This window comes from Chinchilla lanigera, unplaced genomic scaffold (assembly GCF_000276665.1).
Source record: "Chinchilla lanigera isolate Chin_1 unplaced genomic scaffold, ChiLan1.0 scaffold00075, whole genome shotgun sequence".
NCBI classification, from domain to species: Eukaryota; Metazoa; Chordata; class Mammalia; order Rodentia; family Chinchillidae; genus Chinchilla; species Chinchilla lanigera.
Window position 1 is genome coordinate 9,809,819 of NW_004955476.1, and position 26,250 is coordinate 9,836,068.

The 26,250-nt window shown below is 38.1% G+C and overlaps 1 protein-coding gene across 6 annotated transcripts in view; it reads right to left on the reverse strand.

Annotated features, from left to right (window-relative positions):
- The window catches only part of Immp1l (inner mitochondrial membrane peptidase subunit 1), a 65,239-nt gene that overhangs the window by 24,981 nt on the left and 14,008 nt on the right, over nucleotides 1-26,250 (reverse strand). For 3 of the 6 annotated variants that reach the window (XM_005401776.1, XM_005401775.2, XM_013502937.1), the window contains exon 2: nucleotides 21,418-21,532. The exons of 2 other annotated variants lie outside the window; for them this stretch is intronic. The gene's annotated coding sequence lies outside the window, so the exon portion shown is untranslated. Of the gene's footprint in view, nucleotides 1-10,016; nucleotides 10,273-21,417; nucleotides 21,533-26,250 lie in introns of all 6 variants that reach the window. One more of the 6 variants, XM_005401778.2, reaches the window with a different exon arrangement.

Here is a 26,250-nt window from a genome sequence, read left to right on the forward strand (position 1 = left end):
AAAATTTCAAAAATTAGTTTTGAAAACATTTCTGCCATCACAGATGTCTAAAATGGTATCAAAAGGTCAACAAATTGCAAAAAGAAGAAGAACTAAAGAGAATTGTATCTGGATAGATAAAAAACTGTATCAACAATAACAAAAATGTTTTACAACCTATAAAAGGTGTGTCAAAATATGTATGTGTTAACAATAGTACAAAGGTGGGAGAAAGTTGAATGGCACTAAACTAAGTTTTTGCAGAGTTCCTTTTTTTTTTCTTTGTCTTTTTGAGACAGGGTCTCTCTATGCAGTGCAGGCTGGCCCTGAGCTCACTTTGTAGCCCAGGCGGAGCTCAAATGCACAACTATCCTCTTGCCTCAGCCTCCTGAGAGATGGGATTACAGGTGTGTGCCACCACGCCTGGCTTTTTCAGAGTTCTACAATTGTTCAAGGGGAATTTAAGTTAATCAATAAAAAGTGAACAATTCAAGTAATAAACACTAGGGAAACACTAACAGAATATTGAAAGAGTGTACAATTAGCCAGCTAATAAAATGAAAAGATTGCTGACTAAAAAATGCTTTTTATCAACAGAAAGAAAAAAATAAAAAGTTGATAAAAAGAGAAAAGGAAAGATTACAGATTTAACTAAAAATATGTTGGGAAGTTCATTAAATGTAAAAGAAATACACCAACTTAAACATTATGACACTAGAACTAATAAACTCAACTGTATTTCTTCATCATAAATTCTGTCAGGCTAAAGAAAGGATAAAAGTGAAAGATGCTTTGTGCCATTTATTTAGACCCCTAAGAACATGTCAAGAAGTATCCTAGAAAAAGGGATATTTCACTAGAATAAAAAGACTAAAAATTCAAAGGTTTAAATAATCATGCAGAGTATACTTCCTGTTACCCAAGAGTTAAAGTAGGAATCAAAACAACAGACAACTGAATATCTGTACGTTTGGAAGTTAAACAATGTACATGGAAAAAAATTCCCACTTTGTACTAAAGTGAAAAAATGACAGCAGAACTTGTGGGAACCAACCAAGGGAGTGGTAAGAAGAAAACTTACAGCTTTATGTGCATAAAATAGAAAAAAAAAAAAAAAAAAAAAAAAGGATAAACATTAATGATTTAAGCATCTACCTTGGTAAAGTAGAAAAAACATAAACTAAAAAAAATAACAAAAACAAGAAAATAACAAAAACACAAATCAGTAACAGAAAAACCAAATATACAAGTGAAAATGAATGCAGTAAGTCCAAAAGCTGGTTGTTGAGCAAAATTACTAAAACTGATTAAGCTTAGCAGGTCCAATTAACAAACAGGGCCTGTTGTTGGTGTGCGGTTAAGGGTAGAGCACTCACGCACAATGTGAGAGAACAAAAGGACACTGTAAGAAGCTCTCCCTTCAGAAGAGTGATAAATTAAATTGACAGGTGCTGTCAGAAGAAACAGAAATCAATAATAATATATATGAAAACATTTAATCTGTGGTTAAAAATCTTCCCTCCCCCCATTTTATTTTCCAGGCCCAGATGTTCTTATTGATAAATTCTTCCAAACATCTAAGGAAGAAATAACATTAATCATCAATTCTCAGTAAAAATAAAATGAGATATTTCTCATGGCTTTTTTTTTGGGGGGGGGGGGACAGGGTCTTGCTATGTAGTTCAGGCTGGCCTTGAACTCACTATGTAGCCTAGGCTGGCCTCCACCTTGTGTAATCTTCCTGCTTCAGCTGCCCAAGTGCTGGGATTATAGGTGTACACCACCATGCCTGGCTTCCCATCTGGTTTTATACGGCCAGTATAACCTTGAAACTAAAACTTGACATGAGTATAACAGGAAAGTCAAATTACGAAACATATCTCTCACTTGATAGGCACAAAAGCCCTAAACAAAAATAGCAAAATGAATCCAATGATCGTAATAAATATATTATGCCCGAATGGGCTTATTCCAACAATGGAAAGCATTACATTTCAAAATCAATCAACGTTGGGCTGGGAATTTAGCTCAGTGGCACTGCACCGGCCTGGCAAGCTCAAGGTCGTGAGTTCGATTCCCAGTACCGGAAAAACAAACAAACAAACAAACAAAAATGTAATTCCTATTGATAAGGAAGAAAAAAATCATATGATCATCTCAAATGATGGTGAAAAAACATCTGATAACATTCTCCATCTTAAAAAAAAAAAAAAGAAAAAAATTCTCCATCCTTTCATGATAAATTTAGGAAGAGAAAAGAGCTTTCTGGGGCTGGGGATTTAGCTCAGCAGCACAGTGCCTGCCTGGAAAGTGCAAGGTCGAGAGTTTGATTCCTGGTACCAGAAAAAAACAAAACAAAAAACAACAACAACAACAACAACGAACAAGAGCTTTCTAAGCCTGGGAAGGGCTGCCAACAAAAACCTCGAGAGAAAACATTTAACTAAGTGAGAAAATAGTGGTACTGTATGTGCTGGCCAATCCATTAAAGAAGATGCAAAAATTGGAAAGGACAAGGTCAAAATGTCATCATTAATAAATAACACTTCTGTACACAGGAAAAGAACAATACATGAATTAGTTGTATCTCTTGATAGAAGATCAGCAAACATTAACAGAACAGCCAACAGTTACTGAATTTCTATATACTAGCAAAATACAATTATAAAATGAAAATTTAAATGACCATATACAACAACATCAAAACCATCAAATACTTAAGACAAAAATCTCAGTAAGTGTGGAAGATCTTTACAATGCTAAGAGAAAATAAAGAAGACTCAAAAAAAGGAACGCTATCCCATGTTCATGGACTGGACTTCAGCATTCTCAATCCTCACTCAAACGGTCTAAAGTGTTAGTATTATTACACAGATTCCAGTGGGCTAATTTTTTTTTTTCAGTAGAAATTCTACAAAACACTGATTATAAAATGAATGCAAAAGGCCCAAAATACAAATATTAAGAACAAAGTTGATGGATTGACTTCTGATATCAAGATCCATAACTGACTTACATAATCCATGTACATCATATTGTGGCAAATCTAGACAAAGACCAATGGAAGAGAAGAGAGAATCCAGTAACAAACCCACACACTGACAGCTCTGGGACAAGTCAGTGGGAAAAGGGTGGTCTTTTCAATGAATGGTGCTGGCCAAACCAGCCTATATCCTCACCATACACTAAAACTAACTTGAGGGAATGGAGTTCTAGATCAGTAGTAGACCATTTGCTTAGCCTGGGCATGATCCCCAGGAACAGTATCTACCTATCTATCTATCTATCTATCTATCTATCTATCTATCTATCTATGTTTGGAATGGACTAAACATAAGTGGTAAAATAATAAATCTTAAAAGATACAGAGATTATTTTCATTATTTGGAAATAAGACAGTATTTCTTTTTGTCTGCTTGTTTATGTGTATATGGTACTAGGGATGGAACCCAGGGGCACTCTACCTCTAAGCTACATCCCCTCCCTTTTATTTTTTATTTTGAGATAGGATCTTGCTAAGTTTTGTAAGCAAACCTGGAACTTTTGGTCCTCCTGCCTCAACCTCTCTACTTGCTAGGATTACAAGTATGTGCCACCGTGCCTGGCAGGCTACTATGTCTTGAACAGTGATTCACAAAGAGCACTAACTCTAACAGTAAGATTGTTGATTGGGATTACATTACAATTAACCACACTTTATATCAGACAGCATTTTTTAAAGAAAGAGGTCAATCCATAGACCGGAAGAAGATATCTAGGTAGACACACATCTCACAAAGATACACCCTGAATCTACATTGGCCAGTAAATCATAGGAACAAAACAAAACCTCACGAAACTTCCACAAAAAGGGGTTGTCCAAAGCGTGAATCCATTACCTCTGTACAGACAGTTGTAAAAGAGGACTCAACAGCTTGCACTCACACAGTCAGAGGCAGGCAAATCCCACAATGGTCACCCGTGTGCTAGGGAGCCCGAGATGCAGGAGCCTCTCCACCCAAGGAGCTGGGATCAGCAGAATTGAGAGACCAAGGCTGCAGCCCAGCCGACCCAAGGCCCGACATGCCCTGGAGAACAGCTGCTGGGAGAAACAGGGCTCTGATGTTCTCAGGGATGGCAATGCAAAGCAATGTAGCTCCTCAAGGACTGAGCCTTCTTGTGCAAGCAGGCTTCCTCCTGCTGCTGCTTCTGCTCCACCAGACAGTGCCTCTCTCCCCTCAGCTCAAAGGCCCACAGGCCAATGGTGTCTAGAAATAACCCTCAGAGACACACCTGACCCGTAATGTGCTCCAATCATGTTCTCGGTGTCTTTCAATCCAGTCAAGCCAACAACCAAGACTGATTGTCTTGGTTACTTTTTTCTCGCTGCTGGGACAAAATACCTGACATCCAAAATTAAGGAAAGGTTTATTTCGCTTACACTTAGTGGAAGTATCAGTCCGTACTTGGCAGATTACAAGGCAGAGTGGAACATGGCAGAGAGCTAGCTCATGGCGACAGACACAGCTAAGCTGCAAGCACACACCAGAGCGGAATGGGGGAGGAATGTCCTCAAGCACCCTTTTCCTCTCCCTTACATATGCAAACTATCCACCCCAGGGCGGGTGTAGCTCTCATACCCATAATAATCAAACTCTAAAAGCCTGCCCCGTGGTCGCATGAGGCTTTGGAGGGGACACACAGACATAAACCATAACACTGATCATCACAGTTAATAAGATTACAAAACACCAAAACCTCCACAGGCTACAAATGAAAAGGCAACACCAAAAACCAGGGTGTAAGTGACTGTTACTCTCCTCCACTGTTGGTGAAAAAGAAACCGATACAGTCACCTTGGAAGACAGGCAGTACTGTATCTCCTTGTTACAGTGACTAGTGTGTCCACAGGTGGGCCTTTCAGAAAGTGACTGGTTCATAAGGATGTCCCACTCATCATAGCTGTATGGGTTGTTAAGAAGCAGGGTAAAGTTGGGGTAGAAGAGTCTGCCAGGAACTCATGCCTTAAGAGTCAGCTGACCATGGACTGAAACCATTGAAACTGTAAGCCAAAACAAATCCTTCCTTTCACTTGCAGGTGCTGAGTATTTTGTCCTGACAAAGGAAATGTGACCAATACACTATTCCCTGATACATATGCTACAGAGTAGCACACTAGGACAGCGACACATGAAAGTAGAGATCCTCAGAGTGGCCCCGAGATAATCTGTCAGACACAAATTCCCAGGCTAGACCCAAGATGTGTAGAATCAGAGACTGTGGGCCAGTACCTGTAATACCAGTAACTAACAAAGCTGAAGCAAGAGGAGGCTTTTGAGTCCAGTGGCTCAAGGCCAGTGTAGGCAACCTAGTCAAAACTTTTTTAAGAAAGAACTGTTGAGAGTGTTCTCAGCAGTCCATGTCAACAGGCTCCAGATGACCAAAAAGAAGCATCTAAGATCCTCTGCTGCAGGCCCCTGGCTGGTCACAGGTCACCTGGGCAGGGTGGCCAGTCTACTTATCCAATTATGAACTACCAAGTGCCATGGAACTTACCAAGCGCCACGCGTGTTACAGAAAATGCTGGGAAGCTTGGGCAAGAAGAACTCTTTTTCTGCCCAGGACACAGAATTCATGACCTTTATTCCCTATTATATTTACATCTTTAAGAAACTAAGTCATTAACATAGAAAAGTAATTCTTTTAAAGAGTAATCTGTATAGTTTATCAAATAACAGGTTAGAGAAAAAGTGAAAATGTTTAAAACTGTGACTGTCACTTAATATAATAAAGGAAGTATAAAATGATACTCCCCAGAAATCTAGTAAGAGGCTCTGTTTAAAATACAGCAGACCTCTATGCAATGCTGGCACAGGGAACATTTCGATAATACTTCACACTACAGATAGATAATAAAGTTAGAAAACATGATGAGGGAGACAGCTAATAACGGTTTCTTTCAATTCATATAACATTTTTCAAATACCAGACAAAATTATAGCAACAAATAGTAACGAACACACAGTAACCCTTACTCTGTGTCTGTCGGGCATGCTTCTGACTACTTTACAGACCCTAATTCACCCAACTTCTCCATCCATCCTCAAAGAACTTGGCAATCCCATTTTACAGATAAAGAAACCGAGGGGTGGAAAGGACAAGGGAACCATTTAAAACCACACAGACCAAAACAGGCAGAGCCAGAATGCAAAATGAGGGGCTCTGGGTCTAAATACCACCATGATGCCAATGCCACCTCCCAATTTAAGTAAAACAAAGTTTTGAAAACTATCCAACAGGCAGCAGGGGATGTTAAAGCCAACTACAAAGACTGGGCAAGTGAATGCCAGAAGCTGAGAAGCAATCACAGACTCTGTACCCCTGGAGGTTTCCGGGCATAGCTATTCAGTTCTCAGATCCTGGATTATGAGTTCTTCTACAGTACTGAGGACAGAACCCAAGGCCTTGCATACTACCAGGTAAATGTTCTACCACTGAGCTACATACAGTGCCTCTAAGATCCTAATTTAGGTCCAGTCACTGAAATAACTTCATTGACCGTGGACTATCCAAAGCCACAAAGAAAATGCCCACCAGATTTCTTAAGAGAAGGGATCTCCTTTCAGAAATAGGGAAAAATATGTAACGTATCAAATGTTAATTGAGACCACAATTTATAGTCTTTATTCATGCTAAAGTACCAGCAACCAGAGAAGTCATTTATACAAATTTTTGCTGACAAAGGAGCAGGACTAGAGACCACATTAGCATTTAAAAAGGCGTTCACATTAAGAAAAGATAAGCAGAAGTAAGTAGATGAGGAAACAGAAAACAAACCTAACACCGGAATTGTGTTCTATTGACCTCCAAGTGGAAAAGGAACAATAGTGGACTTCACATTTCCGAGACGTTTGTGACTTTCAGATTTGAGAACGCTTCCACAGAACACTGTCGCCACGTAAAGACGCACAGAAAGTACCTGAGGCCACATGTCCGCTTCAGACCTCAGCGGGGGTGACTGCGGCGAGGGGAGGATGAGGGAGACGCACCGGCACAGGAGCACCGAGGGTGCCTGGCTCGCCCTGGCAGCTCCAGGCCACAAGCTGCCGCCTCTGCCCTCGCCCAACCTGCCTTCTTGGGTCACCTGGGGGCTGCTCCTGACCGTGCGCATCTGCACACCTCAGATCTACGGGAAGACCCGGACAGGGGTGCTCTGAACACTTCCTTACAACTTGCTGTTTTCTTCCTGCGGGGAACAAGTGCCTTTACTGTGGGGTCTAAAACAGTGACTACAGGACAACCAACACCAAGACTCAGCGTCCAGACCCTCGACTCCCGTCATGCAAGTAACGACTGGGGGTCTCTGGGGATAAGCCACAGGGCCTGTGGTCTCAGGCTCCCAGGAAGGAGTCTGGAAAAGGCTCTGTCCTGCCCTCTGACACTGCAGAAACGTGCCTACATTTTCAGAAATTTGAAAACTCTGAAATTCATTATTTCCAAACTGATTTGGGTCATTCTGTAAATTTTTATTATCAAGTGAACTTTATGCTAAATAGTACCATGTATCTCATTAAGCCAATGTTATTTTTTAAGTTCGCTTTTACATATCTCTAAGTAAAAGCTGTATATATCGCATAAGCAGCTGAGACTTTTAATAAGATCAGTCCCCAGCTCTGGGATACTGAGGCCATCCATCCACCAGTAATCCTCCAACGCTCTGTGACCCATCCATGTTAAAATGACACAGTGGTGGGTGCGGCAGCGGAAACACGGGCACTGGTGCCAGCGGAAGAAGGGCACTCGCAGCCCTGGGCCCACCCCGCCCACCGCCAGCCCTCACAGCACGCAGGGCCTGGCAGCATCTCAGTCTATGAGCCACTGTTTCTTAAACAATCAAGAATTTCTAAGATTCCCATTCTACTCCTTACTACACCTGACTTACTCCTTCTGAAAACTTTCTTCTCATGGCTCTTCCCTTACATCCCGTTCTCTTCTCTCCAAAAACACCTCAACTTTTCTTGACATTATGAGTCACCTGTGTTGCGAATTAAATTAGTATCTAGCTTTTCAAGATGACTCTAATTTCTTCTAAGCTGTCAAGGAGATATAAACTTCTATATCTAAAAAAAGAATGAACATCAGTGAAAAGATCTTAATGTTTACGCTGAACTGAATTAAGACGAGTTTATCTGGGACTTTCCAAAGGAAATAACTACATCTAGTCAAGTAAGAATGATGCCCAAGAGTGAGAAGAAAAAAACAAGAACTCTACAGACCCACTGGGTGAACAACTAAAAACCAGCAACAAAGCAAATAGTGACCACGTTTCCTGTTCCTTTTGTTGTTGTTGTTGTTTTGTTTTTCTTTTGTTGAGATGGGGTCTTCTGCAGTTCAGGCTGGACTTAAACTCACCATGTAGCCCAGGCTGGCCTCCAACTGGCAACCATCCTCCTGCTTCTGCCTCCCAAGTGCTGGGATTACAGGCGTTAAGCCTCTATGCCCAGCTAGTGACCATATTAGTGAAAGTTTCCAGTCAAAATTTGGTTTGAAAAGAAAGCTATGTTAAGAAAATAATTATATAATGTTATTAAGGACCAAAGAGAGTGATCCTGAGAAAATAAATCACCTGGATAATTTAAAATTACATATAAACCAAGTATTTGAGAATCAAAATACAAGAAACAAATTTCAGTTACTTTATTTCACGGATAGCTCTTTTCACACTACAGTAAGCATTTTAAATAAACAACTTTTCAAATAGTAAAAATATAAACATAAGGCCACAGAAGTTGTTTATAAATTAACATAATACAGGTCAGTAGGAATATTGTTAACCTTTCTTACCTATTCATTAAAAATGTAACAAAAATGAAGAAACATATTTTGGAATACAGTAGATTGGAACCAGTTTAACTAAACCCATTCAGAATAGCAGTTTGCAAGGAAGATTTGATGAAACAATTCTATATACACTGGTATCTTCTACTTGCTGATTTTTCCAATAAAGACTTTATATAAAGAATAAAAGGCACTACATGGAAACAAGTTATGTGTACATTACTAACCATGTGTAAAATAGATAATTATGTTTTATTCTTATAATTTCAACAAAAATTTCACCTACCTTTATTGTGTTGAAATTCTAAAGTTTAAAAACATTTACCCACTTAGGTCTTATCACCTACTTAAAACATAAAGCTACTAAATCAAAAACAAGGTAAGACAACATCAAGTTCTATGAATAAATATTCCTAAATTGAGTACTCTAGGATCCTAACACTGACAATACTAATTATCTTCTCTCGTCTAGGCAGTTCTGTTGCACACTGTCTGGGTGACTGATGGGATAATCTGACTTCACTTTCTCTCACTCTATTCTGGGTCGCATAAGAGAAGAATATTAAAATAATTAACACTTCTAAACAAAGTACCTGATAAAGTTTTTGGTTGAAGTGAAATGCTAAGGATATTAACTAATGCAATGATTCTAGGGCACATAAGTAACACCCATGGACTAAAGCAAAATTTGATGAAGAATCACTGATTAAGTCATTCAGTATTAACTATTAGGAACTTTTATATATTAAGATCGTATGTTTTCACGAAGAGCTCTTTTATCAGCACTCTTCCCTAGCCCTACCATAATTGCCAAAAATGTGTCTATACATTTTATATCACTAAGTGTTTTATTCACCAAAAATGTTTCATCAGCAGCAATTAAAGCAGTCCAAAACAGCTAAAATATATGACAAAACAAATTTTTTCAATTTCTTACAACTGTCGACATTATGCTAATTTTAATAATGGCCTTATATCCCTAAGAAAATAACAGTACTTAAATTTTGAATCTATAATATGAAACTGTAACAAACACTTTGTCCCTAACTAGAAAATGTATGAGATGTGATTAACAAGGGTACCTGTTTGAACAGTTTAATAAATTTTGAGCCATATCTAGTTTATAGTTTGTGTGTCACACAATTTATAAATCACCAAGCTTAAAATAAGGCTATGTATTCTAAATGATGAATAAAAAGCATATTCTTTGCCCAGATCACCTGATTTTTTGTTGTTGTTTATAAAATTAATCACAGTTAGCAGGGTAGAAATTGCTTTGAGCTTCATGAATGACATCCAAGAGATGGGAAAGGATTAGTTCTCAGTTGCTGCCAGTTATAGCACCAGGTGGCTTTTTCTGCAGTGAAGGTGTTACCGATAATCCCATTACACTGGTACTAAATCTTGCAGACATCAAAATTATCACCAAGGTTCCTTTTCATCCCATCCTTTCCAAATGACTGGAAGTCGCTTCACCTGAAAGAAGTCAAATCCACATGCAGCTGCTGTTTTAGCAGGCAGCAAACTCCCTGAGAATGCCAGTCATGATTCAATTTTGCTGCGCTGGTGGCCCCCTATTCCCTGTCCAATAATACATCTGTTAAAAAATCCTACAGCTACAAATCAAGTTTAATCCTACCAGGGACCTCATGTTGGTCTTGTCTTCCAAAAAGGCAGCAGGTTCTGCTGTCTATCTCTGCCAGTGTCTGGGGAATACCCTTTAAATCCCAGCCCTACTTAGAAGAATAAGCTAAGGATCACAAAACATGACCTCAAAAACCCTGATATGACTATATTCTGACCCGGAGGCATTCATTCTAGGTGAAGATTAGAACTTTGCATAATAAGATTACACAGCAAGTGAATGATATCAAGGGACTATCCATATGCAGCCGCCTGGTTTTGTATAGACAGCCCGCGCTGTGCAATATGCAGCACCGACGAGAAAGAGCTTGGTCTTTCTAGCTGAAATAAAATAGATTCACATAAATTAGTTGGCCATTTCCAGATTCCTAAATCCCCTATTACATCTTTTATTGACAGCTCCTGTGAGGATAGCACAAATGTTATTCCTTTTTATTCTGTGCTTCTATAACAATCATGCTCTGTAATTGGAATGTACATAGATTATGTCTAGAAATTAACATCTTGTTTGCTGTAATCTTGGATTACAATTGACTGTGTACATAATAAAATTAGGAAATCAGTGGACAGATTTATCATCTCCAAGAAACTAGAGGTATTGTTTAAAGAGTAGTTTAACATTTTGTGTCAATACTTGAAATGCAGATGTCACAGAGAATAATCAATAAAAATTTAAGTAAATCAAAGAATACAACAGGCACTGGAAAATATCTACACAAACATTACACTGCGTAAAGATTAGGTCACATCCCCCAAAATTTAGAAAATGTGAAAAAGCTTGCGGATATGTGTAAGGCTTTCTGCAAACCATCCTGCAGCAAGGAGATCGTTTACACAGGACAAGGTTTATATTTTTTTATAAAGTAGGTAAACCTGCAATCTTTAATCTAAATCCCCTTAAATCATTTTGAAACCATTATTTTAGAATACGTGAATCAACTTAGACAATTATAACTAAAGCATTTATAATTCTTAGCTATGCTTTTAAAATATCAGTGAACTTACCATTTTTATACACAGGAAATTTATGATATCTTTTCCCCCTCCAAGTAGTTTACAATACCACCAGCCCTTAAGCAAACTAGATATATGTACACACACACACACACACACACACACACACATATATGAGATTCATATTCAAAAAGTCTAAGTATCTGAAGAGGAAAAGTTCTCACTTAATGTCAAAAAACCGAAGTATTAAAGACTTGCTATGGGATTCTTGTGAAACTGAGCCCCTCAGGGTACTCGAAGTATGGCTTATTTGACAAATCTGCTGTGTCCACAACTTCTGAGGCACTTTCCACTTCCATGGCATTAGCCATTGCCTCATCTTTTCCATACCTGCACAATGTCTGACAGGCACTCAGTAATCAAGTGACATACTTCTGATTTTGTGTATAAAATACAGACATATATCAAGATATAAATATCAAGATATTATATCAAGATATAAATACAGATATATATCAAGATACCAGTGACAGAGGTATAAAAATATGATATGTAACTGCAAGTACACAGCACATAAATCTTACTTGTTTACTTTAGGGCAGTGATGGTGAACCTTTCAGAGCTTTCAATGATGACAAACTGCCCACTAGCATGTGTGCCATGGGTTTCCCACCATTGCTTTAAGGGATTTCTAGAAAACAATGAGGAATGCAAGAAAAAGTTCACCTATTTTCACGGTATTTTGTCACAACTGTAGAATACCTCAGAACTACTCTGCCACTGGCCCATGTCATTACCAAGGAACTGAAGGGTGACTAGTTCAAATTGCGGTATAAGGTAAGATTAACATACACATCACATTTTGAAGACAATACAGAAACAGAGAAACAAAAATATTTTGTTAATTTTTATATTGATTACGTGTTGAAAATTTTTATACTGAGAAAATATTTTAGCAATATTTGTTAAAATATTTTGTTGATTTTTATATTAATTACACTCTTCCAGATGGTTAAATCAAATATGTGTGAATCACATCATACTTCAATATGACAGCACAGTTATAGTGGTCATACATTTCCAGTAATATGTTCCTCAGCAAAACAGAACTACACAGCTAGTAAAGCACTAACGCAGAGGATCATGATGGAAGAACAGATATCCTAGTGTTACATCAAACAAACTTGCAGAGGAAGTGTGAGATTCTGTCACCTTAGCCTCTATTTTACATTTCTGGCTTGAGGGCATCGGTGTTAGGAAAGATCTCTCAAATCATTATCCCATGCCAAAAAAGAATGATGTATACAGTTACAAAGTGCTTGGGTCCAATTTTTAAACAAATTTCTTCTCGCATACCTTCAAGGAAGGCTAGTGAAGTATGTGCACTGCCTCAAATTTTAAATATATTTAAGTAATAACTATACAGCTTTTAAGCATTTACCATGTTTCAAAATATCAGCAAAACCAAAGGGATCAATTTTATAAATTATTAGTAAGGTGTTTTTCCATAACATTTCTTTATCATATCCTTCAATGGAATTTTTAAAAAGCCTTCACTAAAAACTGCTTCATAGAAATAAGAAAAACTAAAAATAATTAAAATATATAACATATAACTAATTTAACCCAAGTTTTTTCATACATTGGAATATGATTTCAATATAAACCAAAGTACTTACTTAAGGCACTAATGGATTTAAAAGTGGCTTTTTCATAATTATAAAATATTTATCTAAATATGCTAAAACTACAGATGATTTTGAGTATCAAGGAACAAGATGGACAAAATTTAAATCAATTCTTTATTACCAAGTAAGCTACTTTTTTCTAGCCTTTTAGTATTCTTTATTCCCTTTCTGGTTACAAGTACCACACATGGATATATACACACAAGCAAAACAAAACAATAACAATAACAAAAAAAAACTTTCTAGCCATCAATAGATGAGTGCAATGATATTCAATCTAAGTTAATCTCCAGACATTCAAATTCATGAATAAAAATTCATCAGTTTTAAATACACTGAGCCTATTAAGCAAGAACAAAAGCATATGCACAAAAGAGCTTTTAATATATTTCAAAGCCCACAAGAGCCATGGTCTCATTAAAATTATAAATTACACAAACATGGAATGAAGATTCCAACTGCAGTGCAGCTAAGCAGATTACAGAGAAGCCCGCGTTCCATATGATAACGCACCACGGCCCTCCCAGATGGGGGCTTGAAACAAAAAGGCCATCTCCTCAGCGAGGGAAAACCTCCTTGTGATCTCTGGTTTCTGTTCAGCAGATGACAGCCAAATAATATGTTGATTATTCTGTTTGTGCTGCTAAGCTTGTAAGATGGAATAAAAGCGATATGATCTATTGTGAACCCAATGCTAATGTGTTGCTCCACTCATAAATAATATACTGGATTTATTTTGAAACTATCTTTTATCTGGAGCTCAGTTTTTAAATGCATGAATTAAAATAAAAGCCAGGATAAAAATAATAGTTAATTTGATGCTTCAAACTAAAAAATGTAGTTGACAAGTGAAAAATATCCAAACGCTTAGTGAGAAGTCAAGTATAATCACCTTTTTAAATTTCAACACTGTGATCAGAAACAAAATACATTTTAAAATAGGCAATTACTCTCATTACAAAATATAAATATAAAATTAAGTAATGCAAGCATCATGAAGTTAATAATATACATTATTGACAAGACAAAAATTAAAACAGGGTATGCAAAAGCACATTCCTATAATATATATAATAGTATATAATCAGAACATAAAATGAAAATATTTCTCAGCAAGAACAAGTATAGATGATGCCCTTGTAAATGTTCATAACTTGTATACAAGATCAAAAGAAATTCTATTGAAATTAATTAAAAAGCTTATCAAAACATTTAAAATGTAATAGTCAGGATTCTATACTGCATTGGTGAAAAAAGTTAAAACAATTTTCCCTCAGTTAAGTAAATGTATATTTAATACCTTAATCTTTAATAGACTAAACAATACCAAAATGAGGTAACTATAACTGTGTCTGAGAATATGTCGCCAAAAATTTTATATCACAAATAAACATATTTATGAATATGAGTATTATTACAAACACTGAAAACTATACCTCTGCTCCAGCCAGGCAATCCTCTGAGTGATCTAGTACACTCTCCTAGCACAGTACACAGAACACACATTACCCTGCAGACGCACATAAAGTCAACATGGATAGAGACCACTGCATTGAGAAAGTGTATGGCAGAAAATACCTAAGCATGCTCAGTAGCCTAAAACAACCTCCTTTTTCTCTGTGTCCATATAGGGCTTTGAGTCTAAACAAACAGCAAAATTGTTTAAAAAGAAAATACAATCTAAACTGATAAGTCTAAAAGGTAAAACAAAGATACTTTTGTGGAAAACTTAGAACATAAAGCATTTTGGAGTAGACAAGTATGTCTTAAACATGACATAAAATACACTTTACATACGTAACAAACTAGACTACACTGATGTCATGAATTTCTCCTCATCAGACAGTATTAAGAGAGTGAAAAAGTAAATCTAGGAATGAAGGAAATCATAGGAATACCTGCAGTTAAAGATTCAAATTCTGAATATACTTCTTCAAGAACTACAAATCAAAGAAAAAGTTTAACAGAAAAGTGGGCAAAAGTAATGAACAGGCACTTCACAAAAGACAATACCCTAACACCCGATTTACGCATAAAAAAGTGCAACTTTACTGATTAAAGCTGGACATACACACATTTATGATCAAGTAATTTTACTGCTAGATATATTGCCAAAGAAATATAGATACGTGTGTATGCATGTGTATATATACATAGCATGTGGTCAATACATATGGTAAAATGTTTACATAGAAACACTTATTACAGTAAAAGACATAACTAATCACCCTCAAATTACTCCCCCTTGCTTTAAACACACCTGTCCCGTCCCCTTTGCCGCTTTCTTCATATGTATACACGCTAACCGACTGTGCCACTGGAACTCGTTTGTTACTTTCTGGGACACTTCTGGAGTCCTCCTTCCTGAGGGTCTCTTTAAAGTGTGATCAAAAGTACAGGGAATGGTGCTGCTGTGCACCATCCAAAGGAAAGGCAGGCTCGTAAATACATTCCGGCGTGTCCCCATCCTTCTAGTCACTGGATCTGACACTGCGGCTTCTGGCTCCTCCTCAAAGTCTGAATTAAAAGTTACATGTTTTAAATCAATTCCGGCTATCAGAGCAGCCATGACAGTGCAACTAAAGACACTGAGAAAAGAGGACTCCAGAGCTGCTGCAGAAAGTTGTAAGAATGATGGGGTAAGTGTGTTTGAAACAAGGGAGATAATTTTGAGAGGGACTCCTACCTCTTTTACTATAATAATTTTTAAAATGTAAACATTCAGTATATACTTTTCAACCAATTTGCATACATAAAAAGATATACACTAGAATGTTCAAGTTGTAACGTATTTGCTAAGTGGAGTGAGGCAATGAGCATAAATGCCTGCCTGCAACCTTCTGGATGACTCAAGACATAATGCTGAGCAAAAGGAATCTGAAACGAAAACTATACTGTATAACTCTACATCTGAAGTACACGAACAAACAAGCTACTCTCTGCTGTATAAAGTCAAGGTAGTGTCACCATCCTGCAAAGGAAGGGGAAGCAGAAGGCATAGCAAGGTGTCGCTGGACTCGCACTTGCTCTGTGTCTGGGTGCTGTTTGCTAAGGTGTTACCTGGTTTGCGCGAATTTTACTAAGCCACCCACTTATCTGTATTTCTCACTGTAAACAGCTTCCTTTTAAAGAGGCAGTGTTACACACGAATACACAAGTATGAAATGGCAGTCAAAAACCTGTGTCATCAGAAATTTAGGAGCAAGTGACATTTACACAGTCTAACCGAAAACACTGTGGGTTTTTATAATGTTGGCTTGAACAATCAAATTTTCAAATGCAGAGCTGAGGTAAGTTCTGGGCTCATATAAATGGAGGAACAACAGTCATTTGTTGTATTATCGCCCCCAGAGCCCCAGTATTCTCAGATGTATCTAGGCCTTTGCTAGGAGTGAGTGTTACTGCTGTTACAACAGCTTTTAAAACACTCAGGACCAAAACTGTGCCCTGATATGGAAAACTAACATTGCACAAAGCAGTGTAAAGAATACTGTGTGTATTTGCCATTTCCCCCCTTGCCCTCAAATTTCATAAGTGTTTGCTAAACACGAAAGAGTCTGAAAGTTTTTGTTTGGCTTTTTCAGTAAAGTTAAGGGAAATATAATTTACTCTTTAATATCAGTCTAACACAAATTAAGTGGCACTTCATAATAACCTGAAAATAAACTATGCACCTCATACTACACACTTAAAATCCTTTCTCTTATTTCTATGCTGGAATTAGTACACAATTTATGCTTTTCTGATATTAAGAAGATGCTTTAAGCTAAGAAAGATCATCCAAAGGCTACAGAGCTGTGTAACCATTACTTATCACCTCTTTACTATCTGCCAGGTTCTGCGGCCAAAGGCACAAAACAACAACGCCTCAGGTTTACAGTAAATGTAACAGGGTTCCCTTTCCTTCACTCTCATTTGATTTGTAAACAAAACTAGTTTTAAGACCAACATCTGACCCCCTTCAGAAATAAATATGTATCTCAAAGATACATAGTACGAGCCACGCTCCTCCCCGTCCTCAAAACAGGACTGAGATCTTGCATGCTCTTCCACGCTTTTCCTGTGCAACTACAAATCAATATGAACACATGTTTTAACTCCTCCTTTACACAAAGTATTTTACTATATGCTCCATTTTGAACTCTGAGTTTTTAAAAAATAACAACCTCTGAGGGAAAATTTTCCAAATCTATATCTCGAGAAGATGCCCATAGTCTGCTTCGTTAACAGCTATAGAGTATTTCATGGAGCAGCTCCGTCACAGCTCACGGCAGTACCTCACTGACCCAGACGCTAGGGACATTTCCAGCCTCCTGCCAGCATGAACAGAGCGACGTCGTATGTGAGTGTGTAACCGCACAAGTACGCCTGTCAGCAGGTCCCAGAACTCACAGTGGGACAAAGGTCTGCGCATTGGTTGTTTTCTAGAAGCTGCCATTTCCCTTCCGCGCAGCTGTGTCTTTAGACACTTCCACCACGGCCACCTGTGCTCCCGCCTGGACAGAACGACCCCCTTTGCTGAGTCTGTTCTCACGGCGCTGTCAGAGATTAACTCACTGGAATGAAGCACACGCAGGCCTTGTTAACTCTTTCCCGAACACATCTGTAACATTTGTTGGTTTAGTAAGTTTAAAAGCACATGAAGTTTCAAATCTAACTCTTCCCAACACAGTACTGATGCTACTGCTGGGACCGCAAGTTTGTCTTCCCAATAGCTCTTGTGGCCTAAAAACAAACATACTCCCTATTCTAGGTTTTTCTGAAATTTCGCATTCAATAGTTTATAATTAGATATGCAATCAAAAGAACCTTTCACTTTCAAGTGTCTTCCTGAAAAATTGACGTTTGCATAAAAATAAATCGACGTTACTTCTGTATTTCCCTTCAAAGCTGTGCTTTCAAATGTGCTTTTAATTTTTATGGCTCCTGTTTTCACTAGGCAGTGTCACCTAAAACATTTTCATTTCCATTCTCGCCCTGTCAGTAATTAGAAAATGGACACAGAAGTCTGTGGGACTTCCTATTTGCCAAAATCCTTAAGTGTATCCAGTTTCAGTTTGATAAAAACTAAATGTGTAAGTAAACACATAAATGATCATTTTTATTCCTCAACTAAGGACAACAGTACCTACATAATCTCTTGCATTTCAGTAATTCAGAAATCAATTATGAGGCCATCTCAGTACTCTGGAATAAAGTGAACAGACTAGCCACTGTCCAAAATACATTTTAAAAAACTGCTACATATTCTGTGCTCCCAGTCAATAGAAAGGACAAAAACCTTTCTTAAATTCTCACAAGGCAGGAGAATACACTGACAACACACCGACAACAAAAGGCAGGAACTACCAAAGAAAGGTAAGGCAAAACAAAGCAAAAACACATCACAGGGAGCACCTTATGTAAAAGCGTCTCGGTTTAGGACAATTTAGAAGAAAACAGTCTGACAGGAGATAATGGCTCCTGACAAAAATCACTTTATTTTAATTCTGTCAAATGACTGATGCTCACCATGACAACATTAAGCCATTAAAAAAATTTAAAAAACAAACCCTGAAATGTATTCAATTTGAAAAAACGGAAGTGTGAATTTTATATTTTAGAAAAATATTCATATAAAACAAATTAGCCACATAGGACTCAATTACCCAGAAAAATAACAGAGGAGGAAGGCACCATGTAACACTCCAGCCAATGAGGAAATACACAAAGTAAAATTTCTCATTTAAAACTGACATATACTAATGCAGCTGCTTTGGAAGATGAGCCGGGATGCAGTGCACTAACACTCCGGGGTTTGAAGACACAACTCCTTGTGCTACCCAGTTCTTGCTTAACAGCCAGGAGAGTATCTGGTAATTTTTGAAAGCTGTTCAGGCAGACTGGCAGTGGAATGACTGGAGCACTCAGGAAAACATCCTGCCTTCTCTCTATTTCCTCCGAGTCGGGACTGCCATGTGCACAGCCTGGGCTGCTTCTGGCTCTAACTTGCTGTCCTCCATCAAGCCACTCCACCTCGTTAGCCTCCAGCACAGTCGTAGTGAAGCGAAGGGCTTGTAGGAAGTGCAACATGCTAGTGAGCAGAACAATGCGCTAATTACTTTATTAGGTCCTCTGCCTAAATCTGTACTACTTCTCCATCTATCTATACGTAGTCTAAATTACCTTGGGCTATCTATTACCGTATATCTAAAGACTACAGTACTAAAAGAAATTACAATCACTTCAGAATCTTTTCCAACATTCAATATTAGGTACTGTCAAGATACTGTGCAACCAATTGATTATGTAGTCATTTAATTTAAAATACCACTGTATCCAACTATCTTCTATTAAATATTTTCCAACCTGAAATAAATAACTTGTCACTCGACATTTGAAAAAATGGTCTATAACCAGGTTATTTTTTAAAGAACGGTCATAGCAGCACCATTTACAATGGCCAAACAGCAGACACAGCCCAGTTACCCATCAACTGTAGAATGCCCATGTGACTACACAGAAGACACTGTGAAATGGAGTCCTGAAAATACGTAACATTCCATAATGAGGAACAAGAGGCAAGATGTAAACCTACTGCTTAGGACACAGATGAAAGCGATAAAATTACATAAATTATTACCACAGAAGGCTGAATAGTGGCTACACTAAAGAAAAGGGAGACGAGGTCAAGAACTCTTGAAACGCCCAAGATACTCTGTTTACCATATGATTATAATTACTCATTATATTCCATATTTCTATAATGTTATACTTTACAGTAAGTACATTTTCTGAAACAATATTTGTATGTTCTCATCCAGCTGGCAGGAAGTTCTTCTCTTTTTGCTAATAACAATTTTAGTTTTTGCTATATATTTCAATTTTTATTGTAATATTTTAATAACAAAGAAATGTTACTATGATTAATTCTCCAAATCATAATTTTCATGTGATTGGGTATGGTGGTACACAATTAATCTCAGCTATTCACGAAGCTAACAGGTGTATTAAGAGTCAGAGGCCAGTTTGGGCAACTTGGTGAGGCCTTGTCTCAAAATTAAATGGAAAAAAAAGGGGGGGAGCGGTAGAACATTTACCTAGCACGCACGAATCTCTAGGTTCCATTTCTAGGACTGCAAAAGCAAAAGGAAAGAAGTCACCAGCACCACCACCACCAAAACCAGACCTTTAAAGGTTACATGATCAATTATATTGCTTAATCTGTGCTTATGTGATCAGTGTTATTTCTCCAGTTTTATCTTTTCAAAAAAAATGTATACTTATGTATAATAAATTCCAGTAATAATGTTTTGCAGTCTGCTATTTTAGCCTGTAGGTAGGAAGAAGCGTATTTTTATCTCTTACGCTTTAAAAAATAACTTTGGCAGCATTTGTATATGAGCAAATATAATCTGAGAGACCATGACAGGCCAGTCACTGCACACTGAAGCCCAGTGCAGTGTCACTCTGGACCAAAGTATGGTTCACTGTGTTCTAGAAGACATGATAACTAGATTATGGGGTGGATATACAAAACAAGTTACATTTAAAGTCCACTGTACGGAGGCTGAGGCAGGAGGATCGTTACAAGTTCAAGACCGGCCTGGACTACAAAGTGAGCTCAAGGCCAGCCTGAATTGCATAGTGAGACCCTTCCTCAAAAAGTCATATGAAGTCCAATGTATAAAATGTAATATGGGTCAATGCATGAAAACAGATGCAACATGACCTAATTTAAATTACTGTGAAGCAGTTTGAAATATTTCCTTTGGAAAGAGAGAGCCATAGGGAGTTGAAATTAGTACAAAAATGCCATCACAGTAATAGTGAACTGAGTCCATTACCAAAAACTACACAGAATGAAGGAATCCTAAAAGGCTTACCACCTATAAGTTACTTCAATGTATGTCTGCTACACTTTTTGTTTTTTTTTTGGGTTTTTTTGGTGCGGGGGTGGTAAGGATCTTGGGGCTTTGTGCATGCTAGGCATGTGCTCTACCACTGAGTTACATCCCAGCCCCAGACCATAACTTTTTCACATGCCACCAAGTAGGAAGAGATGATGAGATTTGGAACAACACTATCACCACTCTCAGCGGGCTCTACTCTATCAACACGATGGCACTGGTACAGCACTATTACCTTAACAGGGTTTCTTCTGCTATATACTGTTTTCTTATCAATGCAGCCAAAGATTCCTCCCTTTAGTGGGTCCAGCCAACCAGTTCTTTGCTCATCTACTGTCAATCTTAGAAAATTACATTGTGTCCAGCAGGGAGCAGCATTACAACAGCCTTGAGACCTAACTTGAACATGAAGCTGACAGAAGAAAAAGGACAAAAAACCCACTTACCCTAGGTCTCTCTGCTCCACAACACATTCAAGTTTTAGGATGGTTGCAGGACTTCCAGAAAAAAAATCTAAAGCATGTCTCAAAGCACACGTGGGTAATCCATGGCTTCAGGACCCTAAAGCAGGAAATCAAAATGGTATCAGGTAAAGACTTCTCTGGTCCAAGTTGAGCTGAATTAATATATACTGTGAGTGAATGTTTCTCCGTTAACTGCTAAGATAAATGTTCCTCCTAGTGGGTCAACAGGATTCTGAACTTGCACATTCAATGACACTGGATCAAAATGAAAAAGAAAAAAAACCTATGAATTTTAAAGTCCTTTATCCCCCACAGAATTTATGTAGACGAAAGAAAATGGCTGATATAACAGATACTAAGATCTCAATCTACCTAGAAAGAACTGTGGTCAAAGAATTAAAGAAGCTGATAAATCAACCATACACACTTCTGAAATATATCAGTCTCTTGTAGACGACAAATTTTCAAGCAATAAAGAGGGTATATTCACTTCTACGTCAGCATGAATATCAGGTTGCTTTTAAGAATGAAAAGGCAACAAAGAAGTAGTTTATACTGCTGGTGCACAAGAATGATTGTTTACAAAATATGAAGACTGCACATGATACTGTAGAAAAAGCTCATGAATTGTTATAAGACAAAAGCAAAACATTATTTTTATACTGACTGGAATATCAAAACCTGCCTCATATTCAACTACAACTGTACATGACTTCTTATGACTACCAAAAAAAGTTTCACCTCCATTTGTTTAAAATATTAAGCAGCTTGCTTTGTGTGTTTACATGTGACATTTCAGTGTCCACATCAAAAACCAAATTTCTGCTTTTAAAAGGTAACATGAATGTTCACCTTTACATATATACATAACTGGATAGGTCTTATTAACATATTAGTATATATGACAATGTATTATATAAATATTTACGTGAAATTTAATGAATAAAACGTAAGAGGATTCCCACAGTTTTCTTCTAGCAGTGACACAAGCAGCTTGACTTGAGTGGACACGTCGAGGCTACAATGACTGCAGTGACTGTCACCAATCTGACTGAGGCGGAAGGGCAACGTGACACTTTCATCTCCCTTCAACAGGAAGCTCTCCAGCGCACTCTTTCTCAGGGTTTTTCTCCCCAGGCTCTTCCTCCAAGCCTGTCTCTGCTCCGAGCTTCGTACGTGTCACTCTTCTGACATTTCTTTCTTCTTACCAATCTGATTTTGTCTCACTGGTAATGCATTTCTGTATCAACTCCAATATTTGTTTTAGACATATTTCTCCCTTTTAATCCTACTACTTTTCCCCCTTTCATGTTAGGATTTTTACTTAAAAGTGAGTTTTCTCTCTGTAACAACCCACTTAAATATATTCTTTCATCTGTTTACCTGGCTGAAAGACTCAACTAAATACATTTCATATTGCTCCTATTCATACAAATACTTTCTGAGTTATTTTTTTTTTTTTTTTGGTTTTCCTCCGGTACCGGGAACCGAACTCACGACCTTGCACTTGCCAGGCAGGTGCTTTTGCCGCTGAGCTAAATCCCCAGCCCCCTTTCTGAGTTATTTAAATATTTGAACATCTAATGAAACATTTTAGAGTTGATCTTGAGACACTCAAAAAACTCATTTGACTCATTCTAATGAAACTGGAGACAACTTCTATTAATAAAGAGGTGATTTAAGATATTACTATGTTGATGTGAAAAAATGCTGAGAAACAAACTTCAAGTCAACAAAATTTTAGAGATGTTTATTCACATGTGTACAGTACATACTCGTGAACAGAATATCCCCAATGCTCCCTACTTCTAACATATGTTATCAAGTCTGAGAAGAAAAGTGGTTTCTCAACTTAGCCTGCTCTAATATAAATATTAATACTAAGTGTATTACTACCTTGTAAAACAATCTCATAAAAATTATAGCTTCCAAAAATTTTCTATTTATAGAGTATACAACATATTTAATTACCTAAAAATTGGACTGCAGTGGGTTGCATCTTGCCCTCTGCAAATCCACGTCCACCTGGAACCTTAGAACATGGCAATATTGGGATAGTCTTTGAGTATGTAATTAACACAGTCACGATGGGCTATGACTCATTGTCTCACTGCTGGCAGGCTTGAACTACCAGTAGTACATGCATGATGTTTCACCAGGTGGCTTTTTATTAATTTTATTTGTAAAATTTTATTCTAGCTCTGTTTGTACCACTGGTGGTACAAGCCGCCCAATGGCATCATCATGAGTGTCCCACTGGTGGCTCAAGCCTATGGGAACTTGTTAGAGTAGGACCAGCACGAACTCATCCCAGATTAGAGTAGACCTACATCTGACGGAAGAGAATGTTCTTGCGTAAGGCAGAAAGGACACAAAGGGACAGCAGAGAGGCCAACCTGAAAATGGAGGCAGAGTGTGATGTTCTGGTGTCACCACCATGAGGAACAGGGGCAATCAGAAACTGGAGGAGGCAAGGAAGGATCCTTCCCTAGAGTCTCTGGAATGAACATGGCCCCGCTGACATCACGATGTCAGATTTCTGACCCCAAAACTACGAGAAAATAAATTTCTCCTGTGCCAAGCGAGGACATTTGTGGTACTCTGCATGGCAGTGCTAGGAAACAAACACAAACTTTGGTAACAGGAAGTAGGTGCTCTGCTACCCGTATCAGAAAAACCCTGCAACACCCTAAAAAGTCTATTGATAGAAACAGAAAGGTCTAGACAATTCCAAGAGTTGGAAAGAAGTGAAGAGTGACAGAGAAAAAAGTCCTGGCCAGGAGCGGTGGCGCACGCCTGTAATCCCAGCACTCAGGAGGCTGAGGGAGGAGCATCACTGTGAGTTCGAGACCAGCCTGGGCTACTAAGTGAGCACAAGGCCAGCCTGAACTGCATACAGAGTCTCTGTCTCAAAAAGACAAAGTAAAAAGTCCTATTGCCTTAGAGAATATACTGTCATGAGTAGAATGCTGGAAGAAATACAAACATTCAAGGGCTGATGGTGAGGTTGTAAGTGTAAGAGGAGAAACAATCCTGGTTACAGGGTGACAGAAAACCTGGTTGGGGTGTGCTTTCTGCTGCGGGGAGCAAAGGACACCTGGTGAGCAAGGCACCTGCATATGTAGCTGAGGAGGTTTCCAAGCAAAGTGTTATAGGGACAGCCTGCTCTCTCCTTTCTGCTTAGAGTAAAACATGAGACAAAAGAGATGAACTGAGATAGCAAAAAGTAATCAGCATCTTATAATTTTGAAAATCCTCAGACTAGGGCTGGGGATATAGCTCAGTAGCACAGCACCTGCCTGGCAAGCACAAGGTCCTGAGTTCAATTCCTGGTACCAAGAAAAAAAAAATTCTCAGACTATGTAGATCACAACAGATGCTAAAGCATACCCTGGAGAAATGGACGAGGGCATGGGGGGGGGGCAGTCTCTTCCTAAGAGACTGTCTGGCATGGCAGTGCATGCCCATAATCCCAGCAATGGGGGATAAGACAGGAGGTTCAACAATTCAAGGCCTCCTTGAGTTACATAGGAAGTTCAAGGCCACCCTGATATACATAACAAGACCCTGCCTTAAACAAACAAAAAAGAAAGAGGAGAAAGGAGATATAATAAAAGGGTTATAAATAATAACCAAACAGGATTTATTCAACATATGAAAATCAATCAATACCATAGAAATGAAAAAACCTACAATCATCTGAATAGATGCAGAAGAGGCATTTGGCAAAATTTAGTACTCTTTCATGAAAAAAAAAAATCACTCAACAATATGGGAATATTATTGGGTTTTTTTCTTTAAAATAAAATTTAAAACTTTTGAAAAGCAATATAGGAATAGAACAAAACTTGCTCAAGTAAAATAAAACACATGAAAACCCCACAGGTAATACATACTCCATGGTAAAAACCTGAAAACATGTCCAAGATGAGGAACAAGAGAAAGATGCTCACTTTTGCCTGTTCTATTCAGCACAGCACTCAGTATTTTAGCCATAGGAATTAGGTAAGAAATGGAAATAAAAGGCATCCAACTTAGAAAGAAAAAAGTAAAATTGTCTCTGCTTGCAGATCTTATGTATAAAAAACCCTTGTTATGGTTTATGTCTGTGTGTCCCCCCAAAGCCTCATGCACCCATGGGGCAGGCTTTTAGAGTTTGATTATGGGTGTGAGAGCTGCACCCACCCTGGGGTGGATAGTTTGCATATGTAAGGGAGAGGAAAAGAGTGCTTGAGGCCATTCCTCCCCCATTCCTGGCTGGTGTGTGCTTGTTGCTTTTGCTGTTGTCTGCCACCCTGAGCTGTACCTCTCTGCCATGTGCCACTCTGCCTTATAATCTGCCAAGTACAAACTGAAACCTCCACGAACTGTAAGTGAAATAAACCTTTCCTTCCTTAGTTTTGGATGTCAGGTATTTTGTCCCAGCAGCAAGAAAAAAGTAACCAAGACAACCCTAAAGAGGCACAAAATTATTGGAATAATTAATGCAACCAATCAAAAGGACATAAAGTCAATATACAAAATCAGTTGTGTTTCTATACACCAACAAACACACACTTTCATCATAGCATTAAAAAATAAAATGTAGCAGTAAGGGAAAAACAAAAGAAGGTGAAAATACAAAATATTTTAGTAGTATACTGAAAATACAAAATATTGCAGAAAGAAATTTCAAAAAGACATAAATGAATGGAAAGGGATCTTTCCAAAAAAGTGGAAGATGGGCCAGGCGGTGTGGCACATGCCTATAATCCCAGCAATTGAGAGGCTGAAGCAGGAGGATCGTTGTGAGTTCAAGGCCTGCCTGGGCTACAA